Source organism: Otolemur garnettii, unplaced genomic scaffold, assembly GCF_000181295.1.
Source record: "Otolemur garnettii isolate 467f Iridium unplaced genomic scaffold, OtoGar3 scaffold00154, whole genome shotgun sequence".
NCBI classification, from domain to species: Eukaryota; Metazoa; Chordata; class Mammalia; order Primates; family Galagidae; genus Otolemur; species Otolemur garnettii.
The window spans coordinates 3,327,035-3,333,860 of NW_003852549.1; the positions used below are offsets into that span (position 1 = coordinate 3,327,035).

Consider the following 6,826-nt stretch of genomic DNA (forward strand, 5'->3'; position numbering starts at 1 on the left):
ATCTAAGGTCACCTTCCCCAGGACTGTATGTCGTAATTCAGGTGGAAATACTGCACTTCAGGAGCCGCTCCTCGGTCTAGGGGCTTTCCATTGCCTGGTTTGGACATGGTTTTGTGGACTCTGTGGACCTTGGGCAGCTCTCCCCCCCACAGCTGGTGGTGGCTGAAGCGGGTTCAGACCCTGCTGCTGCAGTTACCTGGGCCCCAGGCATACTCAGCAGTCTCGTAGCCAAACTCTGGACTGATGGAAGTGATTTTCTGGCCCGTCATTGACATCTTGTCCCACTAGGGAAGGCACCCCCCTTGCTGGGAGAAAGAAGGGAGTGACTTTTTGGTATGGTCCAGTAAAATCCTGTCTCCATGGAGGTCCCCGTCTCCATCAAGATTCTCTGGTTCATTCTCAGTGAGTAGTATAGCTCCTACAGGGGTATCAGCCCCCTTAATCACCAATGGTGACAGTGACAGAATCTGGAAATGAGGGTCTAGCAGGCTCCAGCTTGGCCTTGAACAGGGGCTCCTCACTACAAGGCTTGTTCCCCCAAAGAGCCACGAACTCTTTCGGTGGCTCCTCTGGTCTCCTTCTCTAGCAGCAGCATGCCTATTTCAGTGGGGCCATCTCCCTGGGAGTGGTGTCAAGGAATAGGGGGAGTGGTCAGCTCAGTAGGGAGTTAGTGGACCCAGGATGCCTGGGCCCTAGGAAGAGGGAGTAGACTCTGGGGACTGCCTCTTTCTCTGTAGCCCCCCTCCCAACTTCCTTGGCCTCAGCTGCCAGGAAAGGCCACATGACCCCTCCCCTGAGCTCCCATTGGCCCCCTCCCTCTCAGCAGAACCCACATCTCTGAGGTCAAAGGGAGAGGAGGTGAAGGGGGCACCCTGCCCTTTCCTCCTGGCTGCACATGCCACACTCCCCTTTGTCTCCCAGGTCACCCCAATCCCTGCAGCACCTAGTGCTCCCCAGCCAGGTAGATGGTCCCTTGTGTCCTTGGTGAATGATGTTGGGGCCTTGGTACCGCTGCCCACTGTCCCCCATCTCCCACTCCATTTCCCTTGTTAAAAGTTTTCTATGATAAAGTTTTTTAAAAAGTTTACCATATGCTGATATTTTACAACCTATAATTTTGTTTAATTATGGGGGAAAAGTTGAATATATATTCAAATAAAGACTTTTAAAGCAATATAAGAGTCCTTGAATTATAATTAGCTCTGCATTTAAGTCATATAAAAAGAGAGGTAATTTATTATTTTATAACTCAAATCCATTCAGTGTATTATGGTAGCTAAAACAAATACTAAGAGTAATTATTATTTAACTAGCAGTATCATATGTATTAAATGTATATATGAGTGTGTTCACTTTCCCTTCCTGCTTTTTGGGAACACAGGCTTGTCCTGCATGAAACTGGAGGTGAACCTAACCATCTGTGTTGTGAGGGAGATGTCTCCCATTTCCCACAGGCCGCCTGACATCACCGTCCTATGGAGATTCCACTGCCTGAGTGGACGACCTAGCCCTTGCTGCAATTCTGGCCCAGGAGGCCAACAAAGCCTCCCAGGCAGAAGTCACCACAGCTGTATTTAACTCCTGAAGGAGAGAGGTAGACTCCAGGACAGGCAGCCCCCTCCCCCAGGAGGCCTGGTGCAAGGGCACCGAATCTAAGGGTGGTTCTGCCATTGTCTCTCAGGGTTTCTGTCTCTGAGGGACTGTGAAGTCATTCTAAGAGCTCTCCGAGGCTGTTCATGTTTTTCTTTAGTCGGTGCATGCCCTGATATGCTGCTGGCGTGAATTCCTTGTATACCAAAAGGATGGCTGTTTCTGAACAAGTTCCAAATTTGTTGAACATAGCAGGCACTTAATAAGCATTTTATGGGTAAAGTTAGAATGGTAAAATAAAATGTTGGGTGTAGAGATTTTTGAGAGTTTAAAATCTGAATTACTTTGAAATTATAATTTCATTACTAAATATCAGTTATGCATAATAACATTTTTAACACATTGCTAAAGATTGCTCCTGAGGAAAGGAACTGGTCATGTCTTTAGTACTCGTCCCCTCTCTCTACCACTGCCGTGGTGGTAGAAGGGGAGGTGCACTCAAACTTAGATCACCAATATATGGTGGTTATACGGTGGTTATTCAGGAAATACTTGTTCATCGGTTGGTTTCTTCAAAATGTAGTTTTTTGTAATAATAAAATACAGACTTGGGGTATACCGGATAGCATATGTGGTCACTTAAAGTTAAATAACTACTTAAGCTTAAACTTTTAGTTTGTTTGAAGGCATGAATTAGACTTGATTGGCATATTTTCTAGGTTTTTCTGAGCATTTTTTCCTGGCATGTTTGCTATAGAATTTAGGCTCCTTGTATACAATGGACATAATAAAGAGCCAGTTTTAATTTAACAAAAGTTATAACATTAATCATTGTTCGGGTGAATGCAGAACACTGATGCAAGAATCATGCCATATTATCTCCAGTATTAACTCAGACAGTGGAAGCCCTGCAGGGTAGACCTGTCTTACGTAAGTTGGTGACTTTCTTCTTTCTTGCAAATTTCCTTTTTTCTTTTTTTTTTTAAATTCCAATGATAGTGAAAAATGAGTTTCTTATGACAGGCATGGTGGCTCACGCCTAGCACTCTGGGAAGCCGAGGCAGGTGAATCACTTGAGCTCATGAGTTCGAGATCAGCCTGAGCCAGAGTGAGACCCTTGTCTCTAAAAATAGCCAGGCATTGTAGCAGGTGCCTATAGTCCCAGCTACTTGGGAGGCTGAAGCAAGAGGATCACTTGAGCCTAAGAGTTTGAGGTTGCTGTGAGCTAATATGCCATGGCACTCTACTGAGGGTGACAAAGTGAGACTCTGTCTCAAAAATGAGTTTCTTCAAAGTAGAAAAGATTAAAGTGGGCTCTTGATTCAGATTTATTTGACAACGCCTTAAGCCTTTATAAGCTTTCAGTTTGCTTGTCTGTCAAAAGAGTATAATAATAATGCCTATTTTACAGAGTTTTGTGAACATTCAGTTTGTTCACATAGGTACTTATTGTACAATGGTTGGCACATCACTAAATTGTAGGTATTATTTTTATTTTGAGAGGAAGCGACTAAAAAGCTCTCAACTAAGGAGGTCTGGATTTAAGGCCTTTTTTCCTGGCAATCAGAAAAAGCTGGACAAAGAATGGGGCTATAATAGAGAAACAAAGAAGCTTTATCTCTGAAGGGCATATGTCAGGGAAGGAAGGCAACAGTGGCAATTTGGGAGACTTTAAGAAGTGTTTGGATGTCGAATGGAGAAGTAAGTTTTTAAGACCAGATGATTAAAGTGAGATAAATGCCAAAAAAGAGAAAATTGGCTTTTCCTTCTGTAGTCATCTATTTCTAAAGTGATAGTTTCCTTATGTAGGAAAAACTTAATGTATCATATTAACCACCAGATGGCACTCTGTGAACTTGGTAAGTAATGTATAAAAGCTTCACTGTTGATTAGTTTCAGATGTGTAGGTATCAAGTGTAAGAAAATGTCAATTATGGAAGGTCATTCTCAGTGTTTCTTACGTAGTGTTACTGGAATATTAATGCATTATTTAGTTTTGGTGAAGCAAATACAGAAATTTCTTTTAAAAGATTTACTATAAAGGGAAGTGAAAATTTGATTTCTTTTTTTTTTGGTAAACCTTCAGAATATAACTAAGGACTAATGGGTACATTGCTGATTTTCCTTCATTCTTTATATATTTGTTATATTCTAAAGAGGAGAGTCTGTGTTTTCTATTAACTTGTTTTTTGATAAAATTTTTCTTCTTTTAAATTACTTTTGACCATAATTTTTCCTTTCTTTAACCATAGGTAAACATGATTTTTTAAATGGAGCTTTTAATTTTAACTAGAGACATTTTAGAATATTTATGTAAATTAAACTTTCACCTTTATAAAAATAGAGTTTGGATTTTTGATCACTGTTGGAAGAGAGTCTGATTTGGGTCAAAGAAGTTTTCCTCTGTCCCTGGGAAAGATGTTCCACGTCTACAGATGTCATGGAAGGTTCATTGTAGTGTATGTTGTTTTTGCTTTCAGTTATATTTGTTCTTTAGGAGGATTAACACTAATGTTTACTGATAATTCATATAATTGAACAGATTAAATTCCAGTGTTTGCCAGGCGTGATAATTTCTACCGCCCCCCACTTAAAACACCAGTAGATTCACTTTTTTTTTTTTTTTTGGTATAATGATGGTGCCAGGGAATAGTCCTAGAAACAAATTATGTTGTTTGTTTTTACTTGTTAGTAGGGTCTTGTGAGTGAGTACTAGTTTTATATATTTAAAAAGTTAAAAGTCTGTGAATTTTGTGCTGTTTTGAGTAGTCATCAGATCATAAGTTCCTTATTTCCATCAGATTTTGGTGGGAAATTGTGGTAGTATATGTAGAGAATAATTTTTAAATGTGAAAGAAAAAGTCTTAATTTTTGAATATATTTAAAAAGTTAGGCTCAGTGCCTGTGGCTCAAGTGGCTAAGGCACCAGCCACATACACCTAAGGTGGCGGGCTTGAATCCAGCCTGGGCCTGCCAAACAACAATGACAGCTGCAACCAAAAAATAGCCAGGCATTGTGGTGGGTGCCTGTGGTCTCAGCTACTCAGGAGGCTGAGGCAGGAGACTCGCTTGAGCCTAGGAGTTGGAGGTTGCTGTGAGCTGTGATGGCACAGCACTCTACCCGGGGGATAGCTTGAGGCTCCTGTCTCCAAAAAAAAAAAGAAAAGAAAAAAAGTTAAAAGTTTGTGAATTTTGTGCTGTTTTGAGTGGTCATCAGATGTTAAGTTCCTTATTTCATAGACTCCAGTGATCATTTATGGAAAGACCTCTTCACACTAAGCATATTTATAATTTAAAAGCATGGGGGAAAATAGAAGTGAGCATGATGGTTCTAATTTGTTTTGAAAGCAGAATGTAAATGCAAGGCAATTATGCAATTTAGCAAAACTTATCTTGCCATTACACTTTTCTTTCCTGTAGTATGTCACCGCAGGGAATTTGAAAACATTGGCCTTTAACTGAAAACAAACACTCAAAGAAGCACAGTCTAGTTAATAGTAAACAGTCCTCAAAAAAGGTTCAGATTCCTAAAAATGTATAGTTATTTACCACATTTCCAGACTTGCCCTCTTATTGGAAATAATTCCTCTTTCAGTAATCTTCATTCTGTCAGCAGCATATGAAAGAAAGCATGTAGCCTCAGAAGTGAATTCTTTTGGAAATCTTTAGGAAGTTTTGGTGATTTTTCCTTGTAGGAAAAATAAAGGTTAGTGAAATTTTAAAATTTAGCCTGGTAGAATATTGTTTAGGGACGTAAAAGTTAATGGGTCTATAAGAATCTGCTAACATTGGACTGCTAAATAATATTTTGTTTTCCAGTATATGTTTAAAATAGGAAGAATTTTTAATTGAGGACTGGGTGTAAGAAATGTGTAGTAGTGGGAAACAGGGTTGAGTCTAATCATGCCTTGCACTTCTTGGCCATCTTCAAAAATTGCATCTCAAGTTGTCCTATCTCCCAGCTCAGAGATTACCTTTCGTATCAATTCCTTTACCTTAGAAAGCCTTTTCCCCTCTTTTCAGTTACAATGCGTGACTTCTAAATATCTCTTAAAAAAAAAAGTGGCTCATGCCTGTAATCCTAGCACTCTGGGAGCTGAGGCGGGTGGATTGCCTGACCTCACGATTTTGAGACCAGTCTGAGCCAGAATGAGACCTCATTTCTAAAAATAGCTGGGTGTTGTGACAGGTGCCTATAGTCCCAGCTACTTGGTGGAGATAAGAGAATCACTTGAGCCCAAGAGTTTGAGGTTGCTGTGAGCTGTGATGACAGGGCACTCTCCCAAGATCAACAAAATGAGAGACTTTTTCTCAAACAAAAAAATAAAAGTATTTGCAGTATATGCATGGGGGGGGGAGAGGATTTAAGGATCATTTAAAGTTTAACATTGAGGTCAAAATAAGTTTTAAAATGGACAGCAATTTTGGGGGCAAATTTTGGTGGGAAATTGTGGTAATGTGCATAGAGAATAATTTTTCAATGTGGAAGAAAAAGTCTTAATTTTTGGATCGCAGAGTTCTAATTAAATAACCGGCTTCTGTAAGCTAGATATTGTGGAAAACAGTAGAGCTCCATGCTTAGGACTGCAAGTATCCTGAAACCTGAAGAGCTAGGGATTCTCCCCGGGCTTGGTTTTCTCTTACTCAATTCATTGTGCTATCCCTTCTGCTGCTGCCACTGTTATCCTGAACGCCAGTGTTCTTTCTTAGAAGGAGTAAAAATTTGTACCTTTAGACTGAATTTTCAATATGCTAAAGTTATCTTTTAAATCTTTTTTTTTTCTTGTTTATAGGCAGTATTGTTTGAGAGAGTGCCTAAAGGAGTTATAAATTCTTGCTTATCTCACAAATTGCACAACTTGTTTGATATAATCTAAGAAAAAATACTAACGGCTTTTCACATAACCTCTTTCTTCTAGTTACACCTTACATAAATTTGGAACAGCCGGAAGACGTATGTGTTCTTGGATTTATGGATGCTTTTATAAGAGGAGTCCCAGGAGGTATACCCAGACCCATTGAAATACACTCTCACGACCCTTTGAGGTATAATAATCAGTTAGCAGTACATAGGGTTTTATGTTTCTTTGAGGGAAGTACTTAGTGATATTTAGTTTTCATTAGGTATGAAAGGGAGGTATTAGGGAGCTTTGTTAGCTTGGAACTGCTTCTCAAAAGGAACATCTTGAAGCTCTCTTAAAGCATGTAACTACACAAGGTGGGCGCACTGATTTTT

The 6,826-nt window shown here is 39.9% G+C and overlaps 1 pseudogene; it reads right to left on the reverse strand.

Annotated features, from left to right (window-relative positions):
* Nucleotides 1-6,826, reverse strand: part of LOC100965764 — an 85,877-nt pseudogene that overhangs the window by 2,722 nt on the left and 76,329 nt on the right.